Consider the following 13,106-nt stretch of genomic DNA (forward strand, 5'->3'; position numbering starts at 1 on the left):
CATTATGTCATCATAATTTTATAGAGGTTCGATATAAATCATGGATGATCGTTCATGGATGTATCGAGATTCACCCCAAGGATTGCGGAGGATGGATTATTGTAATGGGGTTCAGGGTTTTATTAATTTCGCAACATCTATTCCTAGAAATTTTACTAGAGGCGGTATTAGGTGTCCATGCAGAAAGTGTGAAAATAAAAAGTATTTGCATCAAGATGTTGTAATGATGCATCTTCTACACAAAGGGTTTATGGAGAATTACCAGTGTTGGTATGCACATGGAGAAGTATTTGTTAGCAAGAGTGAGAGGAGAATGGAAGAAACGGTGGTTGGGTCTACTTCTAGTGCTAGCAACGTGCATGAAGCGGCAAATGACAACACTAATCCTTACAGAAATATGGTTATGGATGCAATGAGAATGAATCAAGGTAATGGCAGTCAATGTCCAATCGTTGAAGAAGAACCTAATGCAGATGCAGCTAGGTTTTTTGATTTGTTGAAAGATTCTAAAGAACCATTATGGGATGGCTGCATGAACCACAGTAAATTATCGGCCGTAGCACAAGTGTTCACCATCAAGTCAGATCACGGGTTGAGTGAGGCCGGGTATGATAAGATTATTGAATGGGCAAGAAGCATTTTACCTGAAGGGAACAAGCTGAAAGAGAACTTCTATGCTGCGAAGTCCATGATGAAACCCCTCGGTTTAGGATACCAAAAAATTGACATATGCCCTAACTTCTGCATGTTATACTACCTTGAAAATGCTGAGATGACCGAGTACATGACATGCGGGCATTCCCGTTACAAACCTAGAACTGGCAGGGGAAAGACTCTAGTGGCATATAAAAAACTTAGATACTTCCCGATCACACCTAGACTGCAGAGGTTATTCATGTCACCAAGGACTGCTGAGCACATGACATGGCACCAAGCACACCATGCGGTTGATGGAGTGATGGTTCATCCTTCTGACGGCGAAGCGTGGAAACGCTTTAACAGTGTGCAACCTCACTTTTCAGCTGAATCAAGGAATGTGCGTCTTGGGTTGTGTACAGACGGATTCAACCCATTTGGGTCATTGGCTGCTCCTTATTCTTGTTGGCCGGTCATACTCACAGTTTATAACTTGCCACCGGGAATGTGTATGAGGCCGGAGTTCATGTTTTTATCTACTGTCATACCCGGTCCAAAAAGCCCGGGGCGGAATATAGATGTTTGTCTTCGACCGTTGATTGATGAGTTGGCGCAGTTGTGGTCCTCCGGAGCTCTGACTTATGATATATCGAGAAAACAAAATTTCCTTATGAGGGCGGCATTGATGTGGACTATCAATGATTTTCCAGCTTATGGAATGCTTTCTAGTTGGAGCACGCATGGGAAACTCGCATGTCCATACTGCATGGAAAACAACAAGGCATTCACGCTAGCAAATGGAGGTAAAGCTTCTTTTTTTGACTGTCACCGTCGCTTCTTGCCACTTCATCACAAGTACAGAAAGAACAGAAAAGATTTCTTTGTTGGCAGAGTTGAAAAGGATGTTGCACCCCTGCTTCTTTCTGGTGAAGAATTGCATGATATTGTCTCAGAGTACGGTGACATTGTGTTTGGCCTTCAATCAGGTAAGCAAAAGTTTCCTGGTTTTGGTTTGACCTATAATTGGGTAAAGCGAAGTATCTTTTTCGAGCTTCCATAACCTTGACGTCATGCACATCGAAAAGAACATGTTTGAGAATATTTTCAACACCGTCATGGATGTGAAGGGGAAGACAAAGGACAACATCAAGGCTAGATTGGATATAGCTTTATACTGTAACCGTAAAAATATGGAGTTGGTTTATGATAAGTCACGGGTCGCAAAACCAAAAGCAAGCTTCGTGTTAGAGAAAAACGCACAACTGCTAGTCTACAAATGGCTTAAGAGTCTGCGTTTTCTGGATGGACATGCATCGAACATATCAAGGCTGGTTAATATAGAGGACTGCAGATTGTATGGAATGAGAAGTCATGACTGCCACGTGTTTATGCAAACACTCATCCCATTAGCTTTTCGTGATTTGTTGCCAAAGGGAATATGGGATGCACTCACGGAGATCAATCATTTCTTCAGAGATATATGCTCTAGCAAGTTGAATGTGGATCACATTGAGAGGCTTCAAACGAATATCGTCGAGACACTATGCAAACTTGAGATGATATTCCCTCCATCATTTTTTGACTCAATGGAGCATCTCCCTATACATCTACCGTTCGAGGCAAAAGCTGGAGGACCGGTCCAATATAGATGGATGTACCCATTCGAACGGTTAGATATTACAGTTGCAATGTAATTCATATATAAAAGTTTTTTATATGTTTTTCTTAATTGAAAATACTTGATTAATATTTCAATGCAGGTACTTGTTTAATCTCAAGAAAAAGGTTAAGAACAAGGCGCATGTTGAGGCTTCAATATGTGAGGCCTATATTGTTGAGGAGATCTCAATATTTATCTCGTACTATTTCGAACCTCATCTGAGAACGAGAATCAATCGCGTTCCACGGCATGATGATGGCGGTGAAGTGACTTCCAGTGGGAACTTGTCAATATTCTCCAATACTGGACAACCCACACCTAAAAATGCCGTAAGAGGAAGATATTTGTCGGAAATAGAGTTCAAACAAGCACACAACTATGTTCTATTTAATTGTGATGAGCTGAGACCTTTTATTTAGTAAGTTTATACTAATTAAACTTTGTTAGTAATATACTGTTAATTATATATTGCAATATCATACACTCATTATCACTTGCAGGCAACATCGACAATATTTGCACTCCAATAACTCACAGCTGACCGAATCCCAGATCTTTCAATCACAAGATGAGCAGTTTGCCACGTGGTTCAGAACACATGTAAGCACTATCACAAACTCATTCTAACTTGCAAACTCATTCTAACTTGCAAAATTACTATACGTATGCATGTCATTACGAGATTCTCGTTCATTTACTATTTATTGATGTACATTACATACAAGGTTTATCAAATGGGAAGGAGTGCACCTAAGTCATTGTCTTCACTAAGCCTGGGGCCTGAAAGAAAATGTAAGTGCTACAACGGGTATTTTGTCAATGGATATGTTTTCGATACTGAAGAATACGGGCAAGGAAGAAAGACATACAACAACGGTGTTTGTGTTAAGGGATCCACTAGTAGTGAGTTAGAAGTTGACTACTATGGTAGATTAGAAGAGATCGTCGAACTGCAATATCATAACGAGCAGAATATAGTGTTTTTATTCAAATGCTATTGGTATGACACGACTGACAGAGGAATCAGAGTTGATCCGCACTATGGTCTGGTCGAAATCAACTCAAAAGCTAGACTCCGCAACATAAACGATGTCTTTGTTTTCACAAAGCAATGTCAACAAGTTTATTACACATACACCCCTTCATTTAGAAAGGATCGATCAAGAGTGGATTGGTTGTCCGTTTTAAAAACAAAACCCCGGGGTCGTGTCGAGGTTGCTCAGGATGAGAACGAAGACACAAGTGTGCGAGATGAAGTCTTTCAAGTTAGTGAGGTGGTTGAACCATATCGAGTTGCTCCTTCGATTGAATTGGAAGAAAATTCAAATTTTCATGTTTTCGATGATAGTCTTGTTGATGTTGACGCAGAGGAGTTGAATTTTGTTTTGAGCTCTAGCGGACAAGCAAATATCGATGAAGAAGATGATATTCATATTAAAGATTGCGATGAAGGTGATGACAATTCAATTGATGACGAAGAAGAAGAAAATTCTGACTAACTACCTAAATGAAGCCCTATGTAAAACCCTTTTTTTATGTAATTTAGATTATGGATGATATATTTTGAAACACAAAATATTTATTACTTGAAATAATTAGTTGAAATGCCACAATTATGAAATAATTACTTGAAATAATTACTTGAAATGCCACCATATCACCGACGGACTTAAGTCCGTCGGTATTTCACAGAGAGTTCGAAAATAATTACTTGAAATGCCACAATATCACCGACGGACACACCGACGACCTAAGTCCGTCGGTATTTCACAGAGAGTTCGAAAATAACTACTTGAAATGCCACCATATCACCGACGGACACACCGACGACCTAAGTCCGTCGGCATTTCACAGAGAGTTCGAAAATAATTACTTGAAATGCCACAATATCACCGACGGACACACCGACGACCTAAGTCCGTCGGCATTTCACAGAGAGTTCGAAAATAATTACTTGAAATGCCACCATATCACCGACGGACACACCGACGCCTTAAGTCCGTCGGCATTTTACAGAGAGTTCGAAAATAATTACTTGAAATGCCACCATATCACCGACGGACACACCGACGACTTAAGTCCGTCGGTATTTTGTCGGCGGGTCAATTTTACCGACAAAATTACCGACGGACTACAAAAAATATGGAGGGTCATTGAAAAAATTGGTGCGAAATTCAAAATTTACCGACGGATTTTTAACACATCACCGACGGAATAAATTAAAATAATAATTAATTTTATATCTGTCGATGAATCCGTCGGTAAAACTGCCATATAAGTTCAAGTGACTGCCCATTCAATTCATTTTTTCTTCTCCTTCGTTTCTCACCTTAAGATTTCGATTTTTTTCCTCTCCATTCTTCAAAGCTTTCACCTCCAATCTCTAGCAAGTTTTCTTCATCATCTTCATCAGTTTAAAAGGTTAGTGTTTCCTCTATTTCATTTTACTTTAATGGTTTTTTTTTGCTATTTTTTTGGTTATTGTTTTTGTTTTGTTGTATTTTTTTGTAATGTAGATAAAGTCTATAGTTTTTTTTGCATAATTCATTGCTAAATTTTATAGTTTTTTTTTTAATTTATTGAATATTTTTTATTGTTGTATTGGCATAATTATTATTAGTTAATTTGTTGAATATTTAATTTTAATGTTGAATTTACCATAGAATTAGTAATTGAATATGTTGGAATAATTATTAATTTTACTTTATTATTGCATGATTTGTGTTTAATTTTTTCCATTTATTTTGATTGTTATTCTAGAGTTTTTTTTTTAATTTATTGTTTTGTTGTATTGGCATAATTATTGAATAATTTGCTGAATTGTAATTCTTAATGTTGAATTTACCTTAGAATTAGTAATTGAATATGTTGGAATAATTAGTATAGATTGGGTAAATTGACTATTGTTAATATGTGCAGGTTTGTGGATTTGCGTAGTATCCGGTATAGGGGAGGTGCTGTCGAATTTTTTTTTTACATTTGAATTTAATTATATAATTATTTGTATAAAATTGTGTAGATGCGTAGAACGAAAACCAGAGCTGATCGCTCACGTATGGTCGCAGCTAGTTCGTCTAGCAACGAGGATGATATTTCCTTAGGTGCCTCTCAAGAAGAGGCACCTACACCACATGCGTCGTCAACCGAGGCTGCCTCTTCCAGCGGTACTTCACAGCGCAGAGGCGGCGTGCCTTCGCAGCAGAATCAATTTACCCGCAAGTACGAGGCACAGTGGAAGGATGACCTTTCAATGTAAGTTTGTTAAGGTTTTAGTTTTTTTTTTTAAATTACAACATAATTTATGAAGTAATCACTATTGAATTTATTTCATTTATTTTCAGGTTCACAAACATTGAAGCCGCCCGAGTAATATCATCGGCGTTTAAATCGTCGATAGAGATTCCATTGTTTCAATGGAGTCAGATATCCAAGCATCTGGAATGGATGCCTCAAATCAATGCATGGTTTAACAGGTTTGAGGTTGGTATTAATTTATAATTTTCAGCTTATTAATATAATTGTAAATAAATTATTATTTTTATTTAAACTTGTTTATTTATACACAGCACAAATTCTGCTGGGACAGTGAGCATAACACTGTTGTGAGGAGGGTGTGGGAAAATCACGCGGCAACTAGGTAAGATCGAAAACAATACAAAATTTTTTTTAGACAAAAATTTATGTTTCGAAATGTAATTTTTGGTTGCGTGAAGTAGGTTGCGTGATTTTTGGTATGAAGCACAAAAAAAGGCAAAAAAAACCACGAGGGATAGGGGTTTCCAAGGCTGGAACGATGTTGCGGTTTGGAGGGATTTCAAACCGATATACATCCCGGAAGATATATGGCCGCACTATCTTGAGCACGTGACGTCTGAGCGGTTCACACGACGCTCACAGTCCGGTGCTGGCAACCGGAATCGGCCAATTTATGGCGGGGTGACAACGCACACCGGCGACTCCGTTCCGTTTGCTGCACATGCGAAACGGATGGTAAGATTAATTTAAATGAAATATATCGTTAAATTCAATTGTTGTTAATATATCTTTTTTCATTATAGGCTGCGTCTCTTGGACATGAGCCGAGCCCGATGGAGCTGTTTGTGGAGACGCACGTGCGGAGTCAAGACCGCCAGAAGGGGGCGCAACAGTTCGTTGATAACCGTGCTCAGCATTTCGTGGCATGTTTGTTCAATCATTTTATTTTGTAAGTTATTATGTAAGTTATTATGTTTATTGTATTGAATATGATGATTACTTTGTATTTTATTTTCAGGAGACGTATAATAATCGGTTGAGGGAGAGATACGAGGACGATACTTTGACCCATCCGGAATTCGATCCGGATTTGTGGATGGAGGTTGGCTCGTCAGGTGGACCCGATAAAAATCGGGTTTACGGGCTCTCCAACACTACGGCCGACAACTTGCGGTCGACCCGTAGTGTTTCAACCGTTGGGAGCTCCCAATCAATATCGAGCTCCCAATCTAAGGAGTTCGTGGCCTTGCAGCAACACACTGCTCAGCTCACCGAGAAATACGATAACCTAAAAGCGGAGTACGCACAACTCAAAGCGTCTCATGCACAACAAAGAGCGGAACAAAGAGCGGAGTCTGAGCAACTCAAAGCGTCTCAAGCACAACAAAAAGCGGAGTATGAAGCGGCTCATGAACAACAAAAAGCGGCTTATGAACAGCTTCGCGAAATGATTATGAACATGTCAAATAGTGGAACATGTGTGCCTAATCTTTTTTGGTCGTATAACCACCAGCCTCCTCAGGATCTCCTCCTCCTCCTCCTCCAGCTCCACCTTTATATTAATTTGTAATCAACACTATTTACATTTAAAACTTCATTTAATATTTTTCTTGAAACATATTCAATTTGTAATGAATAGTATTTAACTTTGTTTTTTTTATGTTTAATATAAATTTTATTTGCATAATTGGTTTGTATAACAATTAATTTATATAGTTTTATATTATATATCCTAAATAATTTTTTAAAAACAAATTAAGAAAAAAACTATTACCAAGGATTTTACCGACGGATAAATTCGGTCGGTATTACTCACCGACCGAATTACCGACGGAATTAATCCGTCGGAATTTCACAGTAGCTTCCACCGGTACCGACGAATTTACCGACGGACAGATTCGGTAGGTATTTCATACACTCACCGACATCATTACCGACGGATATTTGCCGTCGGTAATTACAATATCACCGACGGAATAAAAATCCGTGGTATATTTCAAGCGGGAATCTTTTTTTTTGGCGCGCAAATTCCTTCTGTAAAACCATCGGGAAATGGTTTTTTTTTTTTCCGACCGATATACCGACAGAATGGGGAATCACCGACGAAGGTAAAGCCGACGGACGTAATCCGTCGGAGATGACGTCGGTAAAAAAATCACCGACAAACTTTTAATCATACACCAACGGAATTGGTCCGTCGGTAAAACTGTGAAATCTTGTAGTGTTGGCAAAATTTAGTAAGCTTGATTAAATACATGTTTTTATGAAATTAGAATTGTGTGGGTGTAGGGTTTATAGAAGAAGTAATGGTAAAATATGTTCTTGTTATTAGTATTGTTATAGATTAATTGTGTATTCTTTATATGAGGGGAAGGATGATTATTGTGTAAGAATAGGAAGGAACATTGCTATATGAACATGTTGATTGAATAAAAAGATAACTTGTTGGTTGTGTGGATATGAATGGGGTAGAACCATGAAGAAATTGAAATGAAAGAAATTTGGAAAATAAAACATATTTAAAGCTAGCCATAAGTATTTTTGGCAAATTGGTTAGTTAATGAAGATTGTCATGGATTCCAACTAGTAGGGTGAAATTATTGTTGTGATAATGATCTAAGAATATTATTTGTTAAGGTTTGTTGCATATGTTTAATCGCATGAGGAGAAAATGAATGGTTCATCATTTTGTTATATTAATAATGCTAAACAAGGATAATAACATATACAGTGTGTGTAAAAAATAATAATAATAATAATAATAGGAGAAATCCCAAAGGGATAAGTTTCCTTATTTTGGCCTAATGTTGCTATATTGTAGAAATAGGGAAATTGTTTGAACGTTTTGCTTTAGAATTGGTTTGAATTTGTGACTTAATGATGTCAAATGACCTTAGAAAATGTTGTTTTTGCATGAAAATAAGTTGGAAGTTGAAAAGGATTTCCAAGGGATGAAAATCCTCGTTGTCCAAAATTTTAGCTATAAAGGAAGGGCTACTGTGATTGTTGATTTTGAGCCTTAACACAAAACAATTTGGAGTTGGTTTCTTCATAAAAGGTGTATTTCTATGTTTTAGCTTTTCATAGAGATAAATCACGTCCAAAACTGAGTTTTACAGCTTTAGTCATGATTAAAACACTAGATAGTGTTCTGGGTTGGTTAAGCTAAATTGATCGGAATTAGACAATTTTTAATCTTTGATTGGAATTGTTGTTGAGTGATGGTTTTGATAACAAAATTATAAGAATGAATATAAACATGAAAATGGGTAAGAGTATGAGATCCTAAAGAAATTCCTTGTGATTGGTTTGATAATATTAGTTGAATGAAAATTAAATAAAGTTGTGATGTTGGTTGTATTGTTGATAAAACCTGAATCCCTGGTGGTATAGAGGAAGCTATGAGGACTGGACAATTGCATTGAGTGGAAGCACATGCACATACTCTAGCTAAGTGCATCGCACCTTGTCTTTTTAATTTGTGTAAACTTGTTGATAAATTTTACAATTTATTGTTTTATTGCTTCCATAATATTGGAATGAATATAAGTACCTTGCGTGCTTTGATGTGTATCGACTAGTTATGATATAATTGAAATGGATACGAGTATCTTACATACATTGATATGTATCAAACTTGTGATGATATTGTTGGAATGAATAAGAGTACCATGCATGCAACGATATACCTCCATTAGTTAGGATTGTTGTTACCCAATTTTTGACCCACCTTTTTGATAAAATTTTCAAAAAATCCAAAAATAGCGAAAAACAAAGAAAATCCAAAAAAATATGTTTTTTAATGTATTTGCATCATTTTTAGCATTTTCAGCATCGTCTCAAAAGAATTTAAATTTTCAAAAGTCTTTCAAACGCGTTTGACTTTTCACGCGTCATTTTTAAAATCATTGATTTTCCTCGTTCAGTCGACGTTGATATTGCTCATTTTCAAAAATACAAAATAAAATAAGAAAAATCAAAATTTACAAAAAATAAAGAAGTTGAGGGACCAATGTGTTTCGAAGACCAAGCCATTTTGCCTATAAATAGAGGTCACAACACACACAAAGAAGGGGGGCAATTTTGAAACAAAAAAAAAAGAGTCACAAAAACCCTAAAGACAAAACCCTAGAACCAACTCTACCAAAAAGAGTCGCCGCCCCCCATAGCTCTTGGTTTTCTTCCTCCCTGCTCTTTCTCGGTTCTCTCTCCTGGCCAACTACAATAGCCGTCTCCATCTTTCCTCCCTCAGCCACAAGACAACCCCTTGTAAACAACAAGTAGACCTACCCACCTCTCTCCTTTTTTGTTCTTGGTCCAGTAACTAGTCAAGTCTTCCTCTCCCTTTGCCCGAAGCCAGTCGGTCTTCTCCCCATTCCCCTGCACATAAGCTTCCCTTTCCCTTCTAGCCGTCAGCCATACCTAGACAACCCCAACAACAGCCACGAACCAACTCCCCCCTTACCAGATCTTCCCTCACCCAGTCGCGACACTCTCTTCCTTCCTCGCTGCACCTCCATCTTCCCCTCATCCCTCTCTCGGTTGCAGCCAAAACAGACCAACCCAACCTCTCCATCGTCCTCTCCTTTCTCAGCTTCTCTGTAAACCAAACCCCAACATTTTTCCCCTCAGCTAATAGATCTTCCCTCTCTCAGCCGACTCACTCTTCCCCACCGAATCCCGAACCTCCAGCAGCAGCCCAAGCACAGCGGTGCTCGCGGACCCAGATTTGTTCGTTGCTCACCCTCCTTCTTTCCCTCACAGATCTCCACCGCGACTTCAGTGGCCACGGATGACAACTGCCAGATCTAGCACCGAAGGAAGAGAGAAAACATAAATGAGATAGATCTGAAAAGGAGAAAGAACCAGATCTAAGAAGGAGAAAATAAAATTAAAATCAATCGTTGTTTGTGCCTTTGTCTCTTGTTACAGGTGACGGTGATCCTCATCGCCGGCAGGAAAGTGACGGTGGCGCGTGGAGCAAACGCGCCGCCAGTATTCCTGTTGTCCCTGAGGCTTCCAACACTACTCCTGATTCTATTTTGGCTCCTGATTCTATTTTAGGGCCTCCTTTTGTAAATTCAAATTGTTTAATGTGTTGTTTAGATTATTTTGGACTTTGCTTATTTTGTAATAATATGTAGTTCTGGGTGTGAGAATATATAGTAAAAAAGTGATGTGTGTGTTTGTATTTTTTTAATTTATGTTTTTGAATGATAAAAAAACTAAAAAAGACAAAAAGAATTAAAAAGACAAAAAACAATTAAATGTTTTAATTTGCATTGAATTTGGTTCCTATTTCAAAAAAATTTCAAAAATTAATTTTCTTTTGGTATTCGGGATTATAATCTTATACATAAGATGTATTCTTGATATTGAATAGAAAAGCTTGTTTTGTTTTTATTGATGTTAGAGCAATTAGGTTTTCTTTACCTAATAAGATAAGGATCTCCTTACCGAGGAAAACTTTTCTTTTATTTTTAAGAAATCATTGGCAAAGACAACTTTCAAAACCTTTTAAACTGCATCAAACTGCAAAGCAGCTTACCTCAGGTAGGATGCGCCAGGGGTGCTAATACCTTCCCTAACCATAACCAGTCTCTTACTCATGAATTTATGACAAGACCAGTGCACCTGGGTTTCTTAGTGACCCTGAATCAAATACTAGGTGGCGACTCCTAAAGATCAAAAAACGAACAAAAAACACCATCGACGCCGCGAGGGGACGTGCGACAGAATGACAACTCCACTGGGGAAGGTACTGTTTTTGACAATATTGGACTAAGCTTTGTGTATTTGATGTGTTTAAGTTTTTGCCTTTTGTCTTATTTTGTTAATGTTTTTTTCCATGCATTGTATAGAATTGTCTCATGCATCACATGTCTTTATTTTTGAAAGCACACATAAGCTTTTAAGTTAGGTGGGGAATTAACGATCTGCCCTATGACTATTGGTTAGGGTTTAGATGCGTGAAACACCCAACTTATATCTGAGTGCCTGCTTGGTAATAGTGGGTATACGTACCTTAACCATTTCTCGCAACGCCCCTATACTATCTTTACGAAGATCGTCACTGGGCAGATATGAGACCCTGTTGAGACGAGGTAGAAAACCTACCCATGTTCACATAATGAATAGAACTTGTCCTTAGATTGTATGTGCTATTGTTATTTGCATCAGAGCAAACCCTTCTTAAAGCATCTTGAGATCAAGACTTGTGGGTGACATAATGATCGTCACTCTGAAAATTTTCATTGTAGAGTTTGGGCAAGAATCAAGATTCTTGTTTCATCCATCATACAAGAGTTATGACCATATGTCACCCCTCGAAGGGTGAGTTCATCATATAGATTATATGTTCATACATTTTTCATGCATGTACTGGGATGAAAAATAGGTTCCCTCCACTTGGTCTCCTACACTAGACTGAGAAAAGTTAGAAAATGAAGAATGAGGCCCGAAAAAGGCTCACTATCTAAAGGAGATTGAGAGCATCAAATGTGAAGTAGCTAGACTCCTTGATCTGCTTGAACAGGTGCTAGGCTTTAAGAATGGAAAGGGAACGTCCACGCAGCCTCCTGGGGAAACATTGTTAGTCCACATCTCACATAAGGAAAACATCATTGACTTTTCTCCTTAGCACTCCACTAGTAGAGGCTATAAACCTCAAAGCTGCACCGTCTGTCTATCTTTTCAGTCATGAACAGCGGCAACAACACCTTCAGTCATCAACAAAAGACAATCTCCTATTAGTTGTTCACCGCCTTCACGTCTTGTGTAACATCCCCCATTCCGGGATAAAACGACAATCTCATGCTAATCGAAAAACAGAGTAATAAATTTTTTTTTGTATATATATATTCATGGTCTTCGTATTAAAATCTACCGACATTTCGACAGAGTCCCCCCTATACCGGAAGGTCCCAAGTTATTGACATGGAATCTGTTTACACTTTTAATAGCTCGCATCTCATAACTTAATTCTCGACCCAATCATCCTGGGTTTCAATTCCACACTTATACTCACACCTATCAACCACAATATTTATGATATGCATTATATAACAAATATCATTATGGATGGATAAAAATAAATAAATATAAATACATAGACATGAAATATGGTTATATGAACTACAGGGTTAAATTCATTCAATCAAGTTTAAACATTAATTATACAAATTAAGTTATACAAACATTTTTATGTTTACAAAATACAAGGGTATACTTCCTAGAACCTAGATTACAAGAAGGGAACAAAGCTAGGGTCTACTCTTGTCGTGCATGCGATGATCCTGAAACAAAATACATATTATTGAAAGGTGAATATTACAATAAATATAACAACAGGAATATCTAACAATTCCAACAGGGTAAAATGCATTCATAGTTCATTCGCTTCTCCCTTCTTGTTTTTATTAGAATCTCTTTCTTATTCAACTATTAATAACTGTTCCCTCTACCACTTTCAACCTTCATTCCAGACTTTATGAGATCAACCATGATTATTCTTGCTTATCACAATACTGATACCACTTTCACTAGTATCATCATC

Source organism: Populus trichocarpa, chromosome 14, assembly GCF_000002775.5.
Source record: "Populus trichocarpa isolate Nisqually-1 chromosome 14, P.trichocarpa_v4.1, whole genome shotgun sequence".
Classification (NCBI taxonomy): domain Eukaryota; kingdom Viridiplantae; phylum Streptophyta; class Magnoliopsida; order Malpighiales; family Salicaceae; genus Populus; species Populus trichocarpa.